The 26,034-nt window shown below is 42.4% G+C and overlaps 1 protein-coding gene across 2 annotated transcripts in view; it reads left to right on the top strand.

The window, feature by feature from the left end:
- Positions 1 to 26,034, top strand: part of SHROOM3 (shroom family member 3) — a 298,494-nt gene that overhangs the window by 141,146 nt on the left and 131,314 nt on the right. The gene's annotated exons all lie outside the window — the stretch shown is intronic.

The following is a 26,034-nucleotide window of genomic DNA, read 5'->3' as shown; positions in this document are numbered from 1 at the left end:
GGGGCATGGCAGATACTCAAATATTTGTTGAATGAGTGAGGGAGTATGGGTGTGACATGAATAAACAGTAGGAAGGCCACAGAAATGCCTTCCTGATCTCACAGAGCTACAGAGACATATGTGATTGCAAGATGTCACTTAATACAAAAACTTTGAAGTTACAAAACAGATAAAATTAGAGGTAAGGGTTTAATAGGGCGATTATTTGAACCACTGTCGATAGCCGCATCCCTTGTTAGGTGTTCATTGATATTTTGATTGTCACATCACACTGGAAATAGTGCCCATAAAAGTGCCCTTGCATGAAAAAATAGTGCCCTCACACTAACACCTGCCACGTGAGAATTGGGGAAGGAGCAAACCAGGGAACCATGAATTCCCCTAAATCAGGGTTTTGGTGTGGGATTTGGACTCAGTGCATTTAACAATTGGATATGGAGACTCACAGACTTATTATGGGGTGGAAAAAGAAAGCCTGAGTTCTGCTCAGTGCCTGAGGGAACATTTGGGTGCAGGGAACACAAACCCACTCAGACAAGCTCAAATAAAAAAAGAAGGGTTCTTGGAAGAGATATGCGGGAAGCTTGTGGAAATCCAACTGTAGGAAGCCAGGAACACTTCAGGTTTAACCTAATGATTCAGTCAGAAGGAGTCAGAAGCCTGAGTGTGAGTTCCCACCTTGGCATTGCTGAGTGTGTCACTTTGGTTAAATTACTCAGTGTTTCTGGATTTTGTTTACCCATCTGAAAAATAGGAAATAGTGAAAGTGTCTACCCTGTTGGGTTGTTATGCAGATTAAATGAGGTCATACAGTTAAAGCACTTGGAACACTGCCTGATACATAGTAAGAGGTCCATAACCATTCGCCTTTATTACAACTTAGCAAGTAGACAGCTACTCACTTCTCATTGGACTGCATAGTCCCTCGTGTTAGTTGACTTTGAACATCAGTTCCATTGCTCTTCCTTCAGACTAACTTCCTGGAAAACATGGTTCCAAGGTTAATTGAATGGCATGATGATGTCATCAAGGCTCCAGCTTATTTATTCCCGTTCTAACCTCCTTAGCATGATGATTTGCATCCCCAGATTTGCCCCTCATGATTACAAGATGGCTGCTGCAGCTCCAGGCATCATCTACTCACACAAGTTTGTCCAAGGGCAGGAAGGAGTCCCAGTTTTGTGTATTTTATCAAGAATGAGGAATGCTTTTCCAAAAACCCTCCTGCAAACGTTTCTTTGGTCAGATCTCATTAGCTAGGGTTGTGTCCTATGCCTCTGCCTAGATTCATAACTGGCGGGGGAGTCAGAATACCATAATTGGTGTAGATCAAGAATGATTTATCTCTTGGGGCTACGGAAGGATCCACCTTCCTGAATACATGGGTCATCTGATACTACAATTGAATCAGAATTATGTCTGTGAGGAAGAAGGGGACACAGACATACACACTGAAGAAGAATCCTGTTTGCTATAGAAGAAAAGATATATACACATATATATATAAATGGGGTGGAAACACACACACACACACACACACACACACACACACACAGATGGTGCATGATGAGGTGATGGAGAACCTGACAATATTTTTTAATCCCTGAGACCATCTCCATTCATGCCCTTTCCAAGAAATTCCCATTTTTGCTTAAATTTCTATGTAGGTTCAATGTCACTTGTATCATTTTCAGTAACAGCAACGAAATGCTGTCAGAGGCATGTCCCCAAACTTCTGGGTTTCTGTCCTCTCACATTGGCTTGTGTGTGGCCCTGGCTCACCACAGAGCTGTTGCTGGGTTCTAGTCCAGGTATCCTCATAGCTCTTGAACTTTCTTCCCTCAGCCTCTGTGCTCCAGTTCCAAGTTCCACAGACAACAACCTGATAGCTAGGGACAGGCTGGTCCAGCCTTGTCCCTTCGGCAGGGGCTTGTTTGGGGCCATGTTCTCCTAGAATAGTTGTGAGCAAGGAGACAATACTGTCTGTCTCTGACAAAAACACGTGATAGTCCTGCCCAGTCCTTCCTAAAATGGCTCTGAACCCAATTGAAAAGAACATTTTTCATAAGTAAAACGATTAGATTTAGATTTCAGATATACAAGTGCCTTTGACAAGGAGTTAAAGTCTGGTGGCTCTACTCCTTTTGGCCCGACTTAAATAGGAGAAGAAGGAGAATTCTTGATTCATATCAGGAGGGAAATAGTGAGAGATTTGAGGAGGAAGGGATGAGGAGAGCTGAGTGAATTCATAAATGAAATCAGTGTGGCCATCGGGGCAGGCTAATTGGGAGAACCAAGTAGCACTAACGAGGACGATCCCCATGGAAGGCAGAAATATAAGAAGTTGAGCCTGTGGTTCAGTGAGTGTGGATAACTCTTTATTGTTTAATATTTATTTTTATTTTTTTTATTATGAAAATGTCCAAATATTTGTGAAAGTAAAGAGTACCACAAATTCCCAGGCACCCCCCTCTCCGGCCGGATGTTAAGGAGAACAAGTCTGGGAGGAGGAGGGGAAGGCTAAAGACGGGAGAAGGACCCAGTGAAGGACAAAACACTTGGTGAGATGTGTTAGTGAACTTGTCAGGAGTGGACAGGAAATTGAAATACAAGATGTTTGTTCTTCTTAATCACAGGCTAATGAAATACTTGCTAAATGAGATCTGGCTCCTTGTTCTTTGAGTAGGGATTATGTAATCTGAGGAAGCCGACCCCCATGGCCTAATCTCCAAATTGCTGGGGGTCTTACACAGTGACAAGACTAAGAAGTCAGGAGGAGGGGGCAGCATTCATTTGACATTCAGCAACTATCGATCTGCGGTCTCCCAGGGGCTGTGCTAGGCTTTCTAGGCACACAGATCTGAAAGGCAGGGTCCTTGCTGTCACAGAACGCAGTGGGTAGGGGAGAAATAGGCAAGAAAATGTGTACTGGGCATGCCATGGTAGCCTAGAATTTTTCTCATAGCATAGCATAGAATAGGTGAAAGTTTCCTATAGGAAGATGACTGCCTTGATTTTTAGAAGGATGAATAGGAGTTAGGTAGATGGATTTAGTGGCTAAAGGCATTTTAGACAAAGTAAACAAAGAGTTGCTTGAATTGAGCCTTAAGTCAGGGCTGTGGGCCAACTGTATGCTTGTGACCTTCTGGAAGAAGGGCAGAGATGGGGTGGGAGCAGGGCTGCAGTCCAGCCCAAGCTTGGCTCCCTGGAGCGGCTGTGTCCACCTGGAGAAGGAGGCGCCTTTGTCTGATTGGCACAAGGTGCCATGTGGGCCGGGGGGTGCCCTGTTGGAACGTATCTGGTATTCTTTGGGGAGCATATGTGAGGATGCTCTTGGGTTTGAGCAGGATCCTCAAGGTGATGGGGAGCTAATGAAGAATTAAAAAGGCAGACCAGTGACAAAGATCAGATCTGTGTTTGAGAAAGGCCATTCTGGCTGCATTTTAGAAGATGGCAAGCCTGGAGGAAAAGAAACTAGTGAGAGAGGACTGGTCCAGGTGAGAAATAATGGCGGCCTGCACTGGGACTATGGTGGGGAAAGCGGAAGGGGTGGATTCAATGTCCAGAAGGTAGGATGGGTAGACTTGATGACAGGCTGGCTCCTCAGGTGAGGGAGAAGGAGGGGGGGGGATGATTCCCTGGTTTTCAGCTTTAGCAACTCAGCAGAAGATGATAGCTTCCCAGCAAAGACTGAGAAACCCCAGAACTTTGACATAGTGTGTGGTAAGGTGTTACCTATTAGATAACAATAAAAAGTTCCTTATTTAAGCATCATGGTTAAAGATTAAAAGGAAGGCTTCAATAGTAGCTTTTGAGACAGAGGAAAAACACCCTGATCTTGAGCTATGTCCCTTCAGAGAATGAGCGCTTGATATTAAAGGAAATTGTTGCTGCCCCTTCCAAGTCCAGCCAGACCTCCTGCCATGGATAATCAGTCCTTTCAAGATAGGACAGAGAGTAGCGCCCAGCTGCAGACAGCGAGTTCCTCACCCTCTCTCTTGCTTTCGAGAGTAAAATGATAGAAACCCAGAGGATCCCCAATCTTTCCCCATTCTTTTGGAGAAAGCAGGATTTTGTTCTTTTGTTCCTGATGGTGGACATGTCAGCAGCCTTCTTTCTGTCCCCCTGTGCTTCCCGAGATGGTAGAGTAGCTCAGCCTCTGGAGTTGAATGGTCCTGGGTTTGAATTCCAAGTTCATCGTCTTCTATCTGGAGATGGGCAGGACACATCTCCATGAACCTCATCTGTAAAATATGACCTACCTCGCAGGGCTGTTATGAAGGGTAAGGGATAGATAATGAAAGTGAAGTGCCTGACCTCGGGCCTGGCAGGGAGCACACTGGCCACGGTGCTGGTGGTGGAGGTGGTCATTGTTGCTGTTGTTCTTGTTCTTTTTGTTGTTTTTTTAGAGATTTTATTTATTTATTGGAGAGAGAGAGCGGAGGGGGAGGGGCAGGCAGAAGGCCAGAGGGAGAGGGAGAAGCAGACTCCCCACTGAGCAGGGAGCCTGATGTGGGACTTGATCCCAGGACCCTGGGACCATGACCTGAGCCGAAGGCAGATGCTTAACCGACTGAGCCACCCAAGCGCCCTGCTGTTGTTCTTGTTTTTAATGCTGATTTCAGACATTAGGAAACGATACAGTTTGATTTTGCAGACTTCAATTACTCCGTGGGCCTCATCTGTTGGATGGTAACTCCATACCATGTTGCCTTCTTTACGGAGTGGCCCCAGGAGAAAGAGGTGTGTGCCATGGTGCCATGTGAGTCAAAGGGCAGGTAACATACACTTCCTGCTCCCTCCTGAGGTGCCTCGGGATAGTGGGCTGATTATGTTCAAGTCAGAGAAGCACACCATTGTCTAGAGAAACCACTGGAAAGAAGGCAGAGAACTATGGTACTCTTGGTTTTCACGTGACCAGGATGTTTTCCTGGGATATAGAAGGCCACGGAAGCTACACTTGTTACTACATTTAATAATTCAACAAAGACTATTTATTGTTAACTACCAGCATGAGACTTTAGCAGCTGGTTGCACTCAAAGAAAATGGGCTTAACTTTCTTACCAAGAAACAGTCTTGATAAGCCACTTGATGACTGTAACTTTGGTCATTGCTCTGGGATGTTCCTGATGGTGCTGCCAGTTTTCATTGCCCATAGGTATGATATTTTTTTGTAAATGCCCCCATGTATGCTTTCACAAATTAAAAATGCTTTTTTGCCGTGCTGGAATTGAAAACAAACAGCTAGTCTCCCATGGAAAGAGGAGTATTGGGAATTCAGCAGTTACTATTGTTAAAGTGCCCAGGATCAGAACTACATGGGTAAGCATGGGGTATTATTGTTCTTGGTTGCCACTGAATCCTTGGGGAGCAACACAAGGATCAAACAGAGTTTGAGGATCAAACAGAGAAAAGTGGAAAGTCTCTTTTTCATACTACTCTGAGATCCGTTATGCCTTTGAGAAAGAGAAGAAAAGAGATTTCAAAGTGTTTAAAATGAGCCATTCCTAACCTGTTTGCTAGAAAAGAGAAAGAAGAAAATTCAGTGACGGTTAAAAATTTAAATCGGTAGTTCTCAACCAAGGTGATTTTACCTCCCAGGGGACAGTTGACAAGATCTAGAGACATTTTTGGTGGTCACAAGTTAGGGGGTGTGCTACCGGCATCCAGAAGACAGAGGTCAGGGATGTTGCTGAACAACGTGCAGAGCACAGGACAGTCCCCATAATAAAGGATCGTCTGGCCCAAGTGGTGCCAAGGTTGAGAAACCCTGAGTTAAATAACGGCTGGTGGGAGCCGCAGGTGGTTATTATTCAACATGGACTGTCTCTTTCAGCAGGGAATTAGCCTTCCCATTGCTTTTCGAGAATTGAAATTACTCTCCTCGGTTTGTATAGAGAAAAAAACGGGTATACCTTCTTATGGGCTTAGTCTGGGCTGTCTGCTTCTTACATAAGTCTCATATTGCCAGGCGGCGATTCAGTCCAAAAAATCATCAGGCCAGTTGCTGGGGCGATTGTGGGTAGGAAAAACCAACAACCAGATTGACTAAAGTGTTGGCTTTTCAAACTGGTTGGTTGAGTGCTCTGTGGACAGGCAGCTCTTTTGTGGCCACAAAGGGCAGAGTAGGGGAGAGAGGCGAGGAAGGGCCTCCACATTTCAAGGCTCCCCTTTAAGGAAAGGGAAAGGTGGCTCGTCAAGGGCTTGCCAAGCATGAAGCCATCCAGGAGCGGTCACAGAACCTTCTTTCTGTTCTTTCTTCTCTGTTCTCCTTGATTGTCTTTATTTCACAAACTGTTTCTTGACTCCTTTCCAACCCAATTCCTGTGCTAAGCACTGCTCATGAGGCAAAAAAACTCAGGTGGTTCGAAGAATAGCTAAAAGAAAATTACAGAGCCCTGTAGATTGTCATGCTATCTCAGAAAGGAAAAGGTGGACAAACGGCTTCTCCCCCAGATTTTAGGTATTTATATCTTATGAAGTGTAAAATTATACCACATTTTGCTGTGCATTTAATTGTGTCTTTTTTTAAAAAAAAAAAGATTTTATTCATTTATTTGACAGAGAGAGACAGCGAGAGAGGGAACACAAGCAGGGGGAGGGGGAGAGGGAGAAGCAGGCTTCCCACTGAGCAGGGAGCCCGATGCGGGGCTCGATCCCAGGACCCTGGGATCATGACCTGAGCCGAAGGTAGATGCCTCATGACTGAGCCACCCAGGTGCCCCTTTAATTGTGTCTTTATTGAAACCTGTAAAAAAGTATAAATTCATGATAACTGACTACCATAGCCATATGTCAATTTTCTGGATTTTATTCTCTGTGGAAAGCTTTTGCTTTATCTTTGAAAGATGACCCAAGTCTGGGGCTTACTCCTGGAGGTAGATAGGTAGATAGTAGGCAAAAGTAAAATTAATGACAGTAAATGAACTTATTTGTAGGAAATCGTTTTTTTAAGCGGAATCCCTCCTATCCTGTAGGAAATCAAATTACTTTTCACTATGACGAATGTCATTACATCTTCTGATACTTTAGTGGAACTCCCTGAGCAAATATGATGTAAGAGCCAAGGGGGAGGGTCAGAAGCCAGACTGCCTGGATTCAGATCCTGGCTCTGGCACCGACTTTCTGAGACTGTGGAACTTGGAGGAGACCCCTTCTCTCCCAGTGCCTCTGTTCCATTATCGTCAAAATGAGGGTAATAGTATTTTCCTCAGAGGGTGATTATAAGGATTAAATGAGCTCATGCAAGTAACTAGGACATAGTGCTCTATATGTGTTATTTTTGTTATCATCATCATCACTTTGCATTGTATTTTATTATTCTGTATTTGTACTGAGCAGGAGACTGGTGGATGGGCCCACTGCAGCTTGCCCAAATCCAACGTGGTGTAAATGCACCTAACTTTGATCATCTTGTGTTCCTTGAGATGGTTATCTTTGAAAAATGCATTCTTGAAACTAACAGGACGGAGATTTATTCATTTATAACTGAATCCTCTGGCTTTCTATGCAGTATCACCCCATGAAATATTGGAATAAGATCAGCATCTTAGGTTCCTAAGGCTCAAATGCATTCCAGTCTTGAGGCAACTGGGGCTATGTATTAGAATTTGAGCTTCTGATTGCCTTAGAAGAGGATGCTTTTAACTCTCCTAGCTAGTGTGATACTCAGGAGTGTTGGATAGCTGCCCTTAGGAATGTTGAGATCAAATATATTCTGGCTACATTTATGTCAAGCTGCTGACATGTTATATTTACTCTCCCTAAAGGATAGAGTCAAAATGCTGTGCACAAATAGGTGGAGATGATTTTATAGCTTTGGTGTTTCAATTTTGTTTCCTAAGTGAAAACACATGATTGCTTTTGAGCTTAGCTACCTCATTTAAGTATATCCCTCTTGCTTAGGATCTTGGCAGTATCTAAGTGGCCTGTGTGTTAGTCTAGTAAGGTGGTTGATCAGAATGATCTCTTGAAAAATCTGAATTTTCTTGTTAAAATGTAAAAGTGAGAATCATCCAAGGAATGCCTTGGAAGTATTAGCAATCACTGTTTTTCAAGGATTGATGTTAGTAATTGTTAGTGTGGGAAACTTTTGAAATCGTAACCACCTCAAGCAGTACGGGCAGGGGAAAAGGAGGGTGCGGAGGTACTACAGTTGTAAGTTTTGTAAGACAAAAGTGACATCGCATTCAGAGTAAGAGATCTGGGAATTCTATTTTATTCATTCTAGATTGAATTTTGAATAAATGACTAATTATTTGTATGCACAAAACTAAGGATTTGCTTATCTATGAAATCAAAAATGTGAACTAGTTGATGTCTAAGGTGCATTTTATCTCTAACATGTCAAAATCAATCTAATGCGGCTTTTGGATAGGATTCCTCAAGGGGCAATGTAGATGCACATTTAATTCAGTGCTGAATAAAGCCTTAATAGTAAATGTGAAACTGATTTTGATTTAAATATCCTCTTCTACAATGCAAACTTGAGCTTTGAGTAAAAGTAATGTTGCCATGTTGATGAGCATCAATATGGCAGCAGTACGTGGGAAAAGACTGGTGTAGGCAGATAGATTGGCCCTATTTCACCCTGACTTCAACAGTGTGGACATAGCGGCAGAAATTATGGATTACAATAATCCTATTTAAGATATAATGAGCAAAAAGAAGAAATAATAAAGAGCTGCCCAAGTGCTTGGGGGCACTTTGCACTTAGTTAAATGATACCAATAGGGAAAACTGAGTGGAATTGATGAAAAAGGGAAAAATATATTTTCAGGGGCATAAGTCCCAGAGCAAAGAAAAAAAATAAGGAAAAGATGTAGGCTTTAAACAGATGGGAGAATAAATCCTTGTTTTCTAGAATGTATCTTTAAAGACATTTCGTAGACATTCTAATAGCTACGGTTGAATTTCTTTCTGATAATCAAATTTTTGATGCAGAATCATTCTTTATCATTTCAAATTTCCAAAAACTTCTTAAAGGCATGATATAATATTTTTAAACAAACAAGTATTCTTAAATATCCTGCTCACTACTGACTCTGCTGCTTACCAGAATAATGCAAGATGGCCACTCTGAATCTCAGTTTTCTAATCCGTAAAATGAGGGTAAAAAGCTCTGCCTGTAGAGATACCCAGGTTATTAATTTCATACATATACATTCAATTACATACGTAGTATTGTACTGGGGAGCTGGCAGAAATCCAATAAATACTGCAGGGTCATGTGGATAGTGGTCTTAGTATGCGAAGCTGCCCCCAGACTGCCACAATTTGCATATCTTTTCCCCAATCAGTTTACTGAGCATCAATTTCAGAATCTGCAAAAATGATGGGAAGACTTCCAAGTGTGTGTATTTGTCTGTGTCCATGTCTGTGAAATGTTTGAGCTTTGCAATCCACTAATAAAACGTCGTGGGAAAAAGAAGATGCTACCTGGTGATAAAGGATTACTTGTCATCTCCCCCAGTGTTGTTGACTCTAAAACATCCGTTGTAACATCTCATCATTCTTTTCTTCCATTTCTGACTTTTCTGTTTTACAAAATTTTATAAGATGAAAACTTAATTCAAGGCATGTGTTGTGGTCTTTCTGGATCTAGAAGATGAACAGGCCAAACTGGAAATAAACAAAGCCAGGAATCTTAAGCAAGAGGGTAGAGACCTATTCACTCCCACTCTCTGAGGAATTTATGACCAGTGAAGTTCTCTAATGAGCACAGAATGAGAGCATTGCATCTTCTCTTAATTAGTTTGACAGATATTCATTTAAATTTGAAAAGATTCCCAGGCTTGGGGTAGCAAAGGAAGGTTCTGAATTCCTTTTGCGCCTTAATTCTGTTTTTGTTGCGGTGGCTCTGGGGAATGTCAACATCTGAAGACGAATAAAGCCCATGTCTTCATCCAGGGACCTCCACATTTTCTATTTCTAAGTGCCATGAACCACCATGCTTTGGCTTTGCAGCTGTGGAATCCAACACAAAGCACCAGGTTCTGCAAGAATACTGTTGGGCTTGGTTTCTATGGATTTTTTTTTCTCATGCCTAACAAGGGATAGGCTGGCCTTCAAGGGCCAGCTTTACATCAGAATGAGTCACTAATCTGATGTGCTAGTACACACCAAAATTGATGAATTCACTAAACAATGAATTGTTTTTATGCTCAGTACTTAAAACCATCATGGATATTAGGTTACCACCTGCCTTGGGTGATCCATGGAAATGAGTCATCAGGAAGTCATATATATTCCCTGTATATATATATATGTGTGTATATATATATATATATATATATACACACATATACACACACACACACACACATACATATATATGTATGTGTGTATGTATACATATGGCCGTATATACCCTTTAACCAATAGTTACACTAACCTTTATCAGGGTTGTTAAAGTATGCCGACAGTGGCCATGACTCCACCTTATCACGCCTTAACTCTAGCTGTTCACTGGACGGTGCCCATTTAAAGAGCACACAGGCACTGCAATCCACCCACCCTCACTGGGGGCCGGCTGCATAGGGCTTGAGAAGCACCTTTTCACTATGCACACAAAGAAAGGCCCCTCCAGGATGGCTAGCTGTGCTCCTGACTGGATATTGCTATCAGGGAAATGTCTAAACACAGACAGCGTTGGGGGAAAGCACAACATTTGCCTAGTCTACCAAAGCTAAACGTTTAGCTCTTGAGCTTGTTCATTCATCAGGTCAGTCCGGTCTACAATCCTTTGGCCATGTGTCCCATCCACACCTCCCACCACCACCATCTTCCCCACTGACTTAAAGCAGATTCCTTTGCTTTCTCAATTCATCGTAATGGAGCCAGAACATAACATCCAAGGAAAGGGGTCCAGAAATGTTAGGCCTGATTTAAAGAGAGACAGAGCTTACAAAACATTTACTTCCTATTCTCTCAAGTCCACTGACTTGTTCATTAGAGCATAGTCTCTGTGGACATTTTCTGACTTATTGTGGTGGAGCTGGAGTAGCACGGGGTCCGCTCCCCTGCTTTACCATTTCTTTGTGGAAGCACCTTGAGCAAGGTTTACCTCTTTGAGCAATCATTTCCTCTTCCGTTAAAACAAGGATGATAATGTGAGACTTAGCTGAGATAATATATGTAAAGTGCTTTGCAAAATGGCCATGTAGAATAGTTTCTCAAAGTAGGCCCCTGGGCCACCGGGGTCACTGAGGAACTTGTTAGAAATGCAAATTTCCAGTCCCCAAAATAAAGAAAAAACTCAGGGGTGGGAGAAAGTATTTGCAAATCATATATCTGATAAGGGGTTGATATCCAGAATATATGGAGCTCCACAACAAAACAAACAACCTGATTATAAAAAGGGCAAAGAACTCGAATAGACATTTCTCCCAAGATGATATACAGATGTCTAATAAGCACATGAGGAGATGCTCAACATCAATAATAATCAGGGAAATGAAAATCAAAGCTACAATAAGATACTACCTCATACCCACTAGGTAGCTATTTGCAAAAAAAAAAAAAAAAGAAGAAAAATCTTGGGGAGGATGTGGAGAGATTGGAACCTTTGCACACTGTTGGTGGGAGTGCTGTGGAAAACAGTGTGGCAGTTCCTCAAAAAATTAAACATAGGATTATCATATGATCCAGCTATTTCCCTTCTGGGTATGGACCCCAGATCGCTTAAAACAGTGTCTCCAAGAGGTAGCTGTATACCCATGTTCATAGTAGCATATTCATAATAGCCAAAGATGGAAGCAACTCAAGAGTCCATCCAAGGATAAATGGATAAACAAAACATGGTCTACCCATACGATGAAATATTATTCAGTCCGAAAAAGGAAGGAAATTCTGACACATGTTACGATGTGGATGAACCTTGAGGACATTATGCTGAGTGAAATAAGCCAGTCACAAAAAGACAAATTCCATGTTTCCACTTACGTGAGGTACCTAGAGTAGTCTACCTCACATAGACGGAAAGTGGATAGGTGTACGGTGAAAAGTACGACACGGGGAATAATACTGGTTACACAATTGTAAATACACTTAACATTACTGAACTGCACAGTTTAAAATGGTGGAAGATGATAAATCTTATGTGTATTTTGCCACAATTAAAAAATTCCAGAGTGGAGCTCAGTGATCTGAGTTTTAACAAGCCCTCTGGGTAGTTCTGATGCTTGTTCAAGTCTGAGAACCCCTGATCTACAGCAAGCATTTAGTGAATGGTGGTGCCATAATAATAATACCATTAATATATATGCATCAGTAAAATATAAATGATGTTTAATATAGTTTGATTTAAAGTGTACTTGAGGGACGCCTGGGTGGCTCAGTCTGTTAAGCTTCTGCCTTCGGCTCAGGTCAAGATCTCAGGGTCCTGGGATCAAGCCCCACATTGGGCTCTGCACTCAGCAGGGAGTCTGCTTGTCTTTCTCCCTCTGCCCCCAACCCCCTTCATGTGCGTCTGTGTGCGCACGCACACGCTCGCTCTCTCTCAAATAAATAAAATCTTTTTAAAAAATTAGTGAGTTGTATTTGGAAAATGCTGCTAAGTGAATTTGGAATATATAATTATCAAGAATTCCTCTTCCCTAACCATTTTACATTTTGGAAAGCTTGTCTATGTTTCTAATTCCCTCATAGCTGAATGGAGAAGCACAGTCATTTAATTTCTAGAGTAGACATCCAGCCTTGTGAAGCTGTGTAATCATTTTTTCCAGGCTCTCAGGACCTCAAGGTCTGCAGAGAACATTTTTAGAGTCTGTTTCTAACCATTATTGCCTTCAGCATCACAGTCCCTACATTTTTTGACTATGTGAAAAGCCAAATAACGTTGTCAACTTTTTCTTTCCTTTCAAATGCCTCTCTCAGAATCAGAATAGATGTAAAGAGCAGTGTTAGCAGTATCTCTGTGCCCATCTACAACTTTCCAACCCTCAACTAAATGGACAGTGTAGAATTCTTATATACCCACACCATTTGAGATTCTGACTGACGTTAACAACCGAGAAAGCATTAATTTACTTTCTCAGTAGATACTCCTGAACTGTAAACCTTTTATTAGCCTCGAGTTTAGATATCAAACTTGTTTCAGGCAGTTCTTGCCACCTGGCACACATTTTGTTTTATTTGTATTTATCTTTTGGAGGGCAAAGGGCAAAAGGCTTTGAAGAATCCCCCGGGCAAGCAAGGAGAAGGATTTCTACAAGGAAAATTGATGGCATGTTGTTTTCCTTTACAAAGGGCAATGAGGATGTAATCTCAGGGCTACACTTGACCATCATCTGTCAAACCAGAGCAAATAAGCCAGTGCCAGTCTTTTTTTATTATAAAACTAGGACATTTAGTAACCACCATGTGCTGTGTCCAGCCAAAGAAAACCACCCTCATTTCAGAAAATGTTTACTTTCCTGCTCTCAGTGAGTGATGTGCCATCAAGGTATGAGTTAAATTATAGCATTTGTGGAGAGGTTCTATTTGTTTAGCAAGACCACAGCTATTAATTTTTGGATAATTTTGACTTTCTGAAAAGGAGAGAACTGGTTCTGAGGATTCTTCTGCTTTGAGAATGAGAAAATTACACACACATCCCCCCCCCCCCAAAAAAAGCCGAGTGGTTAGCATTATCTGTCTTAATGTGAAATTTGGAGGTTTGATCTCCTCTTTTACAGAAAGAACTGTATTCCTTTGCTTTATGCCACTCACTTCATATATTTTTCAAATGGCCACGTATCTTGATACACTCTGTAGTGATTTTTGGTCTGTATGTGTATTTTTTCCAGTGAGACGCTCCCTGCAAACCCATCCCTAACTTTTCCATGTTTTCATCTGTAATCTGGGGTTTTATTATAAAATGAAATTGGCATCCCCGCAGATCCTGGGATCCTGGTGTTACTCCTCTCCGAGCTAAATCTGGATTCTCTCCCTTTCTCCGCATGCAACTTCTCGCCAGTGGAGGAGCCCTCTCCAGACCCAGCTGAGGTGGGCCTGGGATTCTGGGGACTGATGATGTGCGGAGCTGCTTCCACCTGACTTCAGTAGTCCTCCTCTAAATGAGAAACCATTCAGGGGTTTAACCGTCTTAACCTGTTTGTCCTCCAAGGTGGGTGGGAATGGGAGGACATCCTTGAGGTGCTACTTATACGGTGATTTTGTCCCCCATTTAAAAAGCCTGTAGAACAGCATGCTGCCCTAGTCTGCATAAGTGTCCCTCCCCTCCCAGATTCATATGCTGCAATCTAATCCCCAGTGTGATGGTATTTGGAGGTGGGGGTCTTTAGGGGCTGATTAGGTCATAAGGGTGGAGCTCTCATAATGGGATTAGTGTTCTTACAAAAGAGACCCCAGAGAGCTCTCTCTCACCTTCTGCCACGTGAGGTTACAGCAAAAAGACAGTTCTCTATGAACCAGAAAGTGTGCTCTCACCAGACACAGTCTGCGGGAGCCTTGATCTTGGACTTCCCAGGCTCCAGAACTGTGAGAAATAAATTTTCTCTCATTTCTAAAGCACCCAGTCTATGGTATTTTGTAATAGCAGTTCAAACAGACTAAGACAGGGCGCCTGGGTGGCTCAGAGGGTTAAGCGTCTGCCTTCGGCTCGGGTCATGATCCCAGGGTCGTGGGATCGAGTCCCGCATCAGGCTCCCTGCTCCTTGGGAGCCTGCTTCTCCCTCTGCTTCTCTCTCTCTCCCTCTGTCTCTCATGAATAAATAAATAAAATCTTAAAAAAAATAAAATAAAAAAACAAACAGACTAAGACATGTACATAACATAAAATCGGCCATTTTAACCATTCTTAAGTGGAAAATTCAGTGGCATTAGGTACATTCACACTGATGTGCAGCCACTCCCACTGGCCATCTCCAGAACTTCAAGGTGATTTTTTTCGTCACTTCTGGCCTCAGTTCTCAAATTCCAGTTGACCCCATGCTCCATCTGTGTCTCTCAAAGTCATGTGTTCCCATCCTGATTATTTAACTTGGAAAGTGGGAAGGCTTTTTTTCTTTTTCTTTTCTTTTTTTGGTAACAAACACTACATGATGAATTGGTTTCCGTGGAATTCAAACGATCTTGTTTTGGTTATTTCTTATCGGGAATGCTGAATTTTTTTTCCTAAGAGTGATGGCAGAAGTGAAGGGGAAAAGGGGAGGCACCTCTTGTGAGTCAATTTAGCAAAAAAGGAAATGGCGAGATGATATGACATTATTCCTGGAAATATATTCTGGGTACTAAAGGGGCATGGTGGCACTCTCAAAGAACGGAGACTCCCAGTTTTTACCTAGTAAACCTTCCGGTTGTGCCTGAGGGCAACCTCCTTACTGTTTTTGTTTTTGCTGTCCATTGATAGGAACTTCTTAAGGTGGGGGAAGGTCTGGGTCGGGGAAGGTCTCTGATATTTACTTAGTATGCAGGGCATACCAGGAACTCTACAACAGACCCGGGAACATGCCCAGCCTCTAGCTTGGCCTGATGGGGGAAGATTCCCTGGGGGTGCACCCTCTGCTGGTTCCAACTTCTGGAGTTTCCGGGGGATACTTAAAGGGATTATAGCCATCTTCGTCCAGTGTCTAGATTACTCACCACGGAAGTATGTTTGTACAATACAGGCTGTGTCAGACCTATGTTGAAAAAGATACACTTTACTTCTTGGAAGAGAAACTTGCTCAGATACGTTTCTTTTTGATCCACACCTTGCCCTCCCTCCCCCCCCCCCCATTGTTGTAAACCCCTCATGTTTCTATTCCTTTGCTCTAAACCCTCTCGGGGGAAATTCTGCATTTTGTTTTGGAGGTATTCTTTTCTTCCAGTTACGGCAATGTCCAGGAATATTTTATCAGACGTACGCAGCAAAATTTTAATCTACGTGCAGCCACTTGCACATCTTGGGTCTCCTAAGGCAGGATTTCTAGTGAAATCTCTGGCTAATTGACAACAATATTAGGCGTGAAACTAGTTTGTTGAGCCAAACAAGAAAAATCAGTGCTCATGATGTAGGAATACTTAAAACTTTGTAGAGACAAACTGGAAACCTAAAGGTGTGTTAGCCAGTGAATTTTAATTTCCCTGTATAATTGCTAATAAATCCCAGGGCACAACTTGGGAGATACTAAGTAGCCTCCAAAGAGATTTTAGTCAAGCTTAAAAATGTTTTGCCAGAACTTTAGTGGTCCTCATATTTTATATTACTATTATTATTAAATTTTCTATACTGAAAAATAGTTTGATAATGACTTTTTTCAGGCAAGATTTAGTCACATGTCACAAATACTCTGTAAAGTACAAAGTTATAAATTTAGGTTCTTCTTAAAATAAACATTACTGAGTAACCAAGATAGAGCTTAATCCACATGGTATCCATCATCCTAGCATCTTGTAAACACTAAATCCCTGGACTTTTAAGTTATAGAACAAACAAAAAACAAGGAGAAGGGAGAATCTAGCGTATGAAGTTGGAGGGGCTGTTATAGGAGAGGTAGTCCGATGTTCCCCCCATACTTCCATAGCCCCCACGCCACCACTGTGTCCAGTGCAGGCAATTCCTCCATCATATCTAGCACAGGCTCATCCAGTGTCCCTTTTCAGAGTTTCTGGGTCAAGGAGCTCTGTACCTGACAAGTCAGCTCTTTCCTTATTTGCATGGCTCCAGTTGTAAGAAGGTTGAATCTATGAGCCCTAAACTCTCTACCTTAACTAACCACTGACCATAGTCCTTGCCAAGGCAAGGTGTTATGTTATGCTGTCAAATTTTATGAACTTATGTGCATAGCTCACACAGAGTATTTACCATTGACTATTAGTATTTTGGCAGAGTTGTTATTTTGCAAGGAGTTATGTAGCAATGTTATGTGGGAAGTGTCTTATCTCCTTTCTTTGCTTTGATAAAAAGCCCCCAGGTAGTCCTGGGAACATACTACAGATGGGCAGGTTGGCATGGAAGTTAGAAAAATTGGATAGGACTTCGATGGAAGTCACACATTCAAACCCGAACTTCATTTTCAGCTTCCATTTGGCTACTCCGGTTGATGTCAAGCAAGAGAGGGGCATACCTAGGTTCAAGTACACCAAGGGCATAACTGAGAGGAGAGTTAGAGGAGTAGTTGGTCACTTCGTCACGGCTGTCATTGGCCGTGCTGTGTCCTCTTCTTCACTACTGAGGAAATGGGACCAAGAACAGCACGGTATCACTTTTGCTCAGCAAGCCACTAAATCATATAATCATGGAGCTGGAAGGCCAACCCCAGTATTTTACAGATAGGAAAATTGATTTAATAGTCTTTTACAGAATATCTACCAGACTGGCAAACTTAGATGGCTACAGACAAGAAATACAAACAAATGAAGTGGGCAGGGTACAAAATGTAAATAAATAGCCCTTTTATCCAAGAATACAAGGGGGAGTGGTGAGGACTGGGGCAAACTGGAAGGCTAATGCCCCCTATAAGGGGGCAGCAGATGCTCAGCTCCAATATACTGCTATGAAGGAATGCAGTCCCAGGGTTGCCAGGAATCTGGATTTTTATGTGAATGATCCCAAATGATTAAAAATGTTCAAACTGAAAGCACTGTGTGGACTAACATAGTACAGGCTAACTGAAACAAGCCTGGGAGCCAGTTTCTGCTTGCAGATGCTGGTCCCGGGTTTGGGAAGCTCATAGGTGGGTTGATTTCCGAGTAAGGGCATTATGGAGTGGGACTATGAGTGGATCCAGATGGTTTTCTGCAGTTGGCCTTTGCCAGTCCCCTCCTTCTCCAGAAAAGATTGAGTTAAGCTCTGCATCACCCCCAGAGAAATGCCTGGTTGTCCTCTGAGATCACTTGACCTTATCAGGGTGCAAAGGAGGAAGCTAGCTGAGAATAGAAGTGTGGGGAATGAATCCACAAAATAAGCAAGAAAAGAGCAGGAACACAGAGCCACGGAAAGGTCAAGCACGTTTGAAAACACGTCTAAATTTTGGTGTTAAAAACTTAAAAGTTTGTGTGTCTTTCTTGAAAAAGTCCCATTATTTCATCCCCACAACACGTCCCACATGCCACCAAAAGCATAGTTCATGAATTTGAAATCAGGGCTCTTTTGTCTTGTGGGACACAGTGATTGATTAGTTACCTGTAATTTCGACTGACACATGCTCTTCAGGGGGTCAGACGGCTAAGGTGCCTGACGGGAATGCTGGGGTCGTTCTGTTCTGATTTATGCCAACTGCTGCTAAAATGCGTATGTTTTCATTTAAGAGGACCTGTGGGAGGAATGCAGCTCTTGTACCTCTCCTCATTTATCACCGTGTTTACAAATCCTGTTTGAAGTTGAAAGTAAATCATCATCCTGCTGCTTTGCGGCTGTTTTACAGCTACGAATTTTAGAGGTGACTGAACACGAACTTGTGGATGGAGCCGTGTGAGGGAGTGACGGGAAAGGGGCCCGTGGTGTGCATAACATTTAGCCTAGGGAAGGTGCCAAGGGCCAAGTCCCGAAAGACGGAAAATCCTTCTCCTTCTGATAATTCTTGTCCCAGTTGAATGTGGAGGTGTTGTTAGGTGGCATTTGGAGTTTTGATTGGGTGATAGGGTCAAGAACAGTCTGGTCCCTCAGTTTCAAATCTGTGTATACAATGTGAGTGGTGCACCAAGGGAGGAAGAGAAAGCCTTCACTTCGTGGACCCTCACGCTGATCTAAATCTCCAGCTTCATGGTCATCAGATCCGGGCGTGTTGATTTTAGGGTTACAGAAGACTCAGATGGGTTGTGTCTTCCTTTGAATATGTCAAAGATGTGAAAGCAGGACTAGGCTCCAGAGGGCAGAATTAGGACCAATGGGCTGAAGCTAAAGGAAGGCAGAAGTCAGGTTTGATATTAGGAAGAATATTCTAGCAATTAGAGATATTTGAATAGAAGAGGCCTTGGGTTGGGATTGAACAGTGGCCCAGTGTTGGATATTCTAAAAGACATTCAGGTGTCCTGTGGGGCCTAGGTAAGATGAAGGGCCCATTCTTAGCTAACCTGGAGATACTATGATTCTGATAATCTGGTTTAGAATTCTGAAAGGATCAACCCTCCTGTATTTCCTGATTCCTGGGTCATAAATCCTGTTTTAAAAACAATAATCCAGCTTCTTTGTCTACCATTTGGGTTTCTCTAATGCAGACATTAACATACAGCTGATAGTGAAGTTAAACAGGTTATATAAGCAATATGAAATGGGAAGAAGTCTCAGAAGTCAAAGTTAAGTGAATGTGTATTTAAAAACCAACTTAGGGGTGCCCGGGTGGCTCAGTTGGTTAGGCATCCAACTCTTGATCTCAGCTTGTCTTGATCTCAGGGTTGTGAGTTTGAGCCTCGTGTTGGGCTCCATACTGGGAGTGGACCTTACTTAAAAAAATAAAAATCAACTTACTTCACACTTGAGAGCTGAATCAGAGTGATTTGCGTTTTATCCAAATAAATACAACTGGTGGGTAAGAGCACAGACCCCAGAGCCGGACTGCCTGGGTTCAAGTCCTAGTTCGGAGACTAGACCACAAGCAAATCACTTGACTTTTCAGTGCCTCAGTTTCGTCGTCTGTGAAATGGAGTTAATGACAGTACCTGCCTCATAGAATTTGTGGGGAGAGTACGAAGACTGAGGGCAAATAAAATATTTGGGGCTGAGCATGACACACAGCAGGAGGTTAACAGGCCCGTCGTTATGCAGCAGAATGATATGCTGTGTTTGCAGAGCTGGCCTGATGGACTAAATTCTCCTTTTTTCCTAAATAATTTATTTAGTTCAAACAATAGCCCATGTTGGTGTTTGAATGGTATATATTTTAACTGAATGTTTTCCTGTCCAATGTTATAGAGACTCTTTGTCAGAATGATGATACATTTGATGAAAGAATTAAAGGAAGCTTTTGTTAACAGGAATTTACCTTTGACCACAGTGGGATCTTTTTCAGACTTCAGCCTTATAGACCTTCACTAGTATGTGTGATTATTTCATTGCCTTACAGAAATGTAATTTAACCATTTAAGGGTATTTTGCTTGTTAATCATCAAAGAATTTAATTCTCTAAGATGTAGTTTCAGCCTGATGGTATATTATGAGTTACAGAAGTTGGCCCACACTTACTTTATTTTTTTTTTTGACCAAGAATTAACACATAGAATCTTAACTAAAATATGAAAGCTAAATTTAAGATACCTGGATAGCCCTGTAGAAAGCTAATTTTTTTAGCATTAAAATAGGAACTGTTAGAATGATAATTTGAAACTAATAAACACATATATGTTTGAATACATACAGTGTATTTTACACATAGTCTACATACTTGTACACATATTTATTATATTATAGAAACCTCAGATTTATTTTCATATTAACATAATCTGAGCTGAATTTAAGAACAAGATATCGGAAAGCACAGGAAGTTGAATGTCCTGAACACAAATGTTACATAAACAGTTATGAAACTAAAGGTTTATGCAATGGACATTCATTCTTTAAATACTTTTTGATCTTCTGCAACCTGCAGGGGTAGCCTTCAGGTGTATCAATAATACAGATATGAGGACTTAATTTTGTGTGTGTGGTTTTTTTTAAAGATTTATTTATTTATTTATTTATTTAAGAGAATGAGATAGAGAGAGTACATGAGAGAGGGTAGGGTCAGAGGGAGAAGCAGACTCCCCGCTGAGCAGGGAGCCCGATATGGGACTCGATCCCGGGACTCCAGGATCATGACCTGAGCCGAAGGCAGTCGCTCAACCAACTGAGCCACCCAGGCGCCCAATTTTGTGTGTTTAACTCTTTTAATTTTTTATTTGAAAATAATTTCAAAAGTACAGAAACATTGCAAGGATAAGGGCAGCGCCCGGGACACTCCTATGTCCTTCACCTGGATTCACATATAACTTACCCTTTACCTTCTTTGCTTTATCATATGTGCTTTCTCTCTATGATATTTTTTGAACCACTTAAAGGTAAGTCATAGCATGACTCTTTCTTCTCAATACTTCCATGTGTATTTCCTAGGACCAGGGATATTCAATCATCAACCCTGGTAGTTGAACATGGATACAATACTTTAATCTATTGTCAGGTTTTATTTTAAGATTTTATTTATTTATTTGTCAGAGACAGAGCAGAAGCAGGGGGAGTGGGAGAGGGAGAAGCAGGCTGCCTGCTAAGCAAGGAGCCCGATGCGGGACTCGATCCCAGGACCCTGGGACCATGACCTGAGCCGAAGGCAGACACTTAACTGACTGAGCCATCTAGGTGTCCCTCTACTGTCAGTTTTATCCACTGACACAATAATGTCCTTTCTAGCATATGTTTTCCTCCCAGTACAGGGTCCAGTCCTGGGCCAGGTATTGGAGTTATCACAGCTTTTTGGCCTCTTTTAATCAGGAACATGTGCACAACCTTCCTTTGCCTTCAATGCAATCGGTCATTTTTGAAGAATATAATCTACCTTTTCCTCGATAGAATGCCGAGGACGCTTCATTTGACATTCTGACCTACAATGTTGTTTGAGGGAAGGGTGATACACCCAGATGAGTTGAGGCTGAGCCCTGTTATCACTTGGTGACTCCCTGTGTCGTGGTGCTGAGACCTGGGATGCATTCTCTGTAGGGACAAATCCAGTTGTGGGACAGCAGCTTGCCCTGAAAGAGGTTTAATGAAGCCATTGACCCCCTGTCCTGACATCTTAGTGAAATTTGTAAACTTACAAGTATTCACTTATTTTTAAAATTTCCAAATACCAAATAATCCTGTGCTCTCTTGTTCATTTATTTGCGTAGAAATATGAGAGCAAGTGGTGACAGCCCCAAAGGAAATAGAAAGAAGTGCAGTGGACACTAGGGGGTTCAGACTGTTGCAGAATAGCAGTGAGGGTGAGCTGGTGGTTTTGCTGTAAGAGAAAGACAGGGAGCCATTCAGGGAGAAGGTAATGAAGACCTGAATTAGGGAGGCGATATAGAAGTGAGCAGCCCAGATGATCAGGAGGGCCTGGCAGCCTTGAAGAAGGAATAGGGTTTGGCTGCTCATTGTTAGGGAAGGATGTTTGAGACCCATTGACTTGTGGAATTGTGAGGTCATTTGTAGAAGCAGGCCATTTGGGAGGGTGATCTGGGTCTTTCTTGATTGGGAAAAGATGATGCTTTTGATCTTGGACTGGTCTTTGGCTCTGCTCATGAAGGTGTCCAGTGGGCTGTTGGAAATGAACAACAAAGCTGGAGAAAGCATCCGAAGCAATGCTACAATTTGAGAATTACATCTAGAGGTGACCATTAAAGATGAGAAACAAAAACACGGCGCCTGGGTGACTCAGTCGGTTGAGCATCTGCCTTGGGATCAGGTCATGATCCTGGGGTCCTGGGATCGAGCCCTGAATCGTCAGCCTCCCTGCTCAGTGGGAAGCCTGCTTCTTCCTCTCTCTCTCTCTCCCCACCCCTCCTGGGCTTGTGCCCTCTCTTGCTCTCTCTCTCAAATAAATAAATAAAATCTTAAAAAAAAAAAAGATGCAAAATCTGAGGAAGAGAGCAGAAGCAGCAAAGAGGGAAGAGCCTTATAGTTGGTACTTGGAGCAAGAAAAAAATGAAGCAAAAGGGACATAAGGAAGAATAATAAGGACACACTGTTCTGGAAGCCAAGGGGAAAAATTTTAAGGGGAGGGAGTGGTTAACAATGCCCACACTGAAGAGGGTGGAGTGGACACTGAGAAGAGCCGGCCAGATTTGGCAATTGAGGGGGAGCAGTTTGGACAACTGGAGCCTAACTGCGGGAGTTAATAAATGTCAGTGGAAAAGGGGACAGAGGCCGAAAGGGCAGGGATGTTTTGGAGATGTCCGGCTGTCAGAACAGTGGCAGGATAGGGGTGCAGGGTCACCAGACTGAGGGACCCCACCACTGTCTTTCGTAGTAACCTGGAGGCATCTCCCCACTCTTTAATGAATCTTTAAAATCATTCGACAGGAGGCACCTGGGTGGCTCAGTCGTTAAGCGTCTGCCTTCCCCTTAGGTCATGATCCCAGGGTCCTGGGATCGAGACCCACATCTGCTCACCGGGAAGCCTGCTTCTCCCTCTCCCACTGCCCCTGCTTGTGTTCCCTCTCGCACTGTGCTTCTGTCTGTCAAATAAATAAATAAAATCTTTAAAAAGTAAAATAAAATAAAATCATTCGACAGTCACTTCGATCCCAGAAGACTGAAGGGGTGCTATCCCTGGGTCGGCCCTCTGGCCCCATAGCTCGGGTTCTGCCAGAGAGCAGCCCTTTACATGCACCATGAGGTGATCTGGAGGGTCTTGGATCACCCAAATGAGAATCCCTCAGCATTCAGCCCTTAAGAGGGAATGTAAAAACATGGAAAGCAGCCCCCTGTGATTGAAAAAAGTTTGGAAAATGAGCCTGACTTCAATGGGATTTTTGTGGTTTTTCTCCTTTGTTTTTCTCTGTCCACCTCCAAGAGCCTCTTATTGCCAAATATTTTTTAAAAAACAAAAAAGGCTCTATCAATCAAGGGCAGAGTCTCAGCACTGCTGAGAGCCTCCCACTTGGCCAACCCTGGCACGGGGAAGTGACGAGCGCCAGGGCAGTCTTGGCTGATCTGCCCGTTACAGGTAAAGTTATCTGAGGACGTTACTGATGCTCCCGAACAGTCGCCCCGGAGAAGTTGAGCTGACTTACACTGAAGAAGACAAAACACAAACAGTGCGAAGAAGGATTTCTAATAAGAATTAGTTTATATGCTTTCCGAATCCCCAAGTCACCAGGTTTGTACCAAAGCAAACTTGGGACATTAACCCTTGGAGGTTATTTATTTACACAGTGGTTTGAGCAGAGCTTTGTTTTCTCTTCCCCATCCGTTCTTTCTCCTTAGATGAGATCCTGATCCCAGTTGCATAAAAGATATAGGTCCAGTTTTTTTGTTTTTTTGTTTTTTTGGTTCTGATGTAATTTGGATTTTCTTCCATTCTTTGTCTTGTTTAGTTTTGGGCAATTGCGTGAGCCGACTGATGAGGTTTCATAGGAGCTCTCCTGTGCTTAAGGTTAACGTTGTGCTTTTTTTCCCCTCTAGACATCTCTTCTTTGTGAATTTTTCACTTAGAGACTAGCTACAGCGGATGAACTCATCTAGTACAATACGGGTTTGCAGAACTGGAGTTTCTGTGCTCACTCCCGCCCTCTTCCTGGAGTCACTTCTTCCTTGAATGTCAATAAAATGGCAGCTCTCAGCAAGGGAACATTCTTGATTCCTGAGACAGGGAACAAAGCCAGGCACTTGTACATTTGTTTTCAAATGAACTGGGTCTTATGTTGTAAATATTTAACTATTCACCATAGTATTCCTACCAAAGTTTCCATTCGGTTTTCAGTGAATTCTATTTCCCACAGGCAGCTAAAGCTTCTTTGGCTTTCCAAAACCCTCTTTAAGCAAAGAGAGATTATATTCCATGGAGTTTGGTTTGAGAAGGAACAAAAAGTGGGATCTGAAAGGTATATTTTTCCCTTGGTTGAGGCAAGGAGGCCACGGGGAGCTAAGTCTGCCGGCAAAGAATAATGGATGCGATGGTAAATCTTACTGATGGTCATGAATATTTTTATTGTTCCCCAGGCTGTCTTTGCTTAAATTGTGGGTGGCGATGGCTAAAAGCAAAGGGTTTTTGTTTTGGTTTGTTTTTTCTTCTCAGTTTATAGTTTCGAGAATTAGATGGAGGGACATTAGCTATTAGAGCTACTGAAGAGGGCCAGGTGATCTTATCTCTCTAATGAAAATGACTTGAGTCAGCTTTCTTCTGACCTCTGAGCTGTCTGGGTTCCTGAAGGTCCATTTCTCTCTGGCATTTGCTCTCAGGAAGAAACCCTAGGAATGCATTAGGCAGAAGATTTTGATTTGCAGCTCACCTCTGTTTACTCTTCTAGTGATATATTTGTTTATTTTAGAAGGTGCTCCTTAAAAGATATATTTTATGCTTTCGACTTCTTTTATGACTCTTCTTTTAAGCTGGGGATATTTTGTCTTCAGGAAATACATTTTGATTTTTTTCTTTCCTTTTCCCTTCCCTCCTTCCTTTCTTCCTGCCTCCTTCCTTCCTTCCTTTCTTCCTGCCTCCTTCCTTCCTTCCCCCCTTCCTCTCTACAACATGTATCTCCTGCTCTCCCAAGGCCATGGACAGCAAGGCAAGAAGTCACCTTAAGTCTGACCGTCCAAGCTTACCACTCAGTACACCACCTTTCTCAGAATGTCTAATGGCACTTGGGCCACAAATGACTGTTAAGGTCAAAGACCATAAGCATGAGTCAAATTGAAAACATTACCTTGCAGAGCCAGTCTGTCTGCCTGGTCACTTAGGAGTTTATAAAACTTGACTCCTAGCTAGAAAGCTAATTGCCAGAGGGCCCAGGGAAAGCACTGGGCTCTCACTCAGAACCCTTCATTTACTATGTGGCCCAAATGATGGCCAGGACCTTTCAAGGAGTTAGTAAAAACATTTTATATTTTCCTCATCCAATTGACATAAATACTTCTTGTAAGAAAGGCGATAATAATGGGAAGAATTTTAAAAAATTATTATTCAGTTGAATATTTCTCACATTCCCTTTTTCCTGTAATTGACAAAACTATTTCTTTGAAGATTATAACACTTCAACATCTTTTTCTGCCTCTTTCCTGTTTAGCTCCAGATTTGTGTGAAATACCAAAATGTTATTCAGCAGTGTGAGCTGAATGCGGGACTAAAAGAACACTCTTGGAATTTGAAATAAGAGACCTTAGGGGGTGGGGGTGGGGTGGGGAAGGAGCAAATAATTTCCCCGTGGACTCAGATGGACCATAACTGAGGATTCTGCATTTTCTGCCTAGAGCTTAAGTTCAATTCTGAAACGTTTATTTCATTTTGTTTTGCTTCTAATCCCCAGCATGTTAATATTTGCAATTTACGTACATGCATTTTAAAATTTAGGTTATCGCAATGTTTCTCACCAAGTAATTTGTGGAAAAATCCATTTGCGTTGGAAAGAAATGGACATTCTAAAAGAGTTATTTTTAGTAC

Source organism: Eumetopias jubatus, unplaced genomic scaffold (assembly GCF_037043125.1).
Source record: "Eumetopias jubatus isolate StellerSeaLion01/CBP00866 unplaced genomic scaffold, mEumJub1_p1.0 scaffold_2, whole genome shotgun sequence".
NCBI lineage: Eukaryota > Metazoa > Chordata > Mammalia > Carnivora > Otariidae > Eumetopias > Eumetopias jubatus.
The sequence above is the reverse complement of the archived record's forward strand: the minus strand, read 5'-3'. Positions and strand labels throughout refer to the sequence as shown.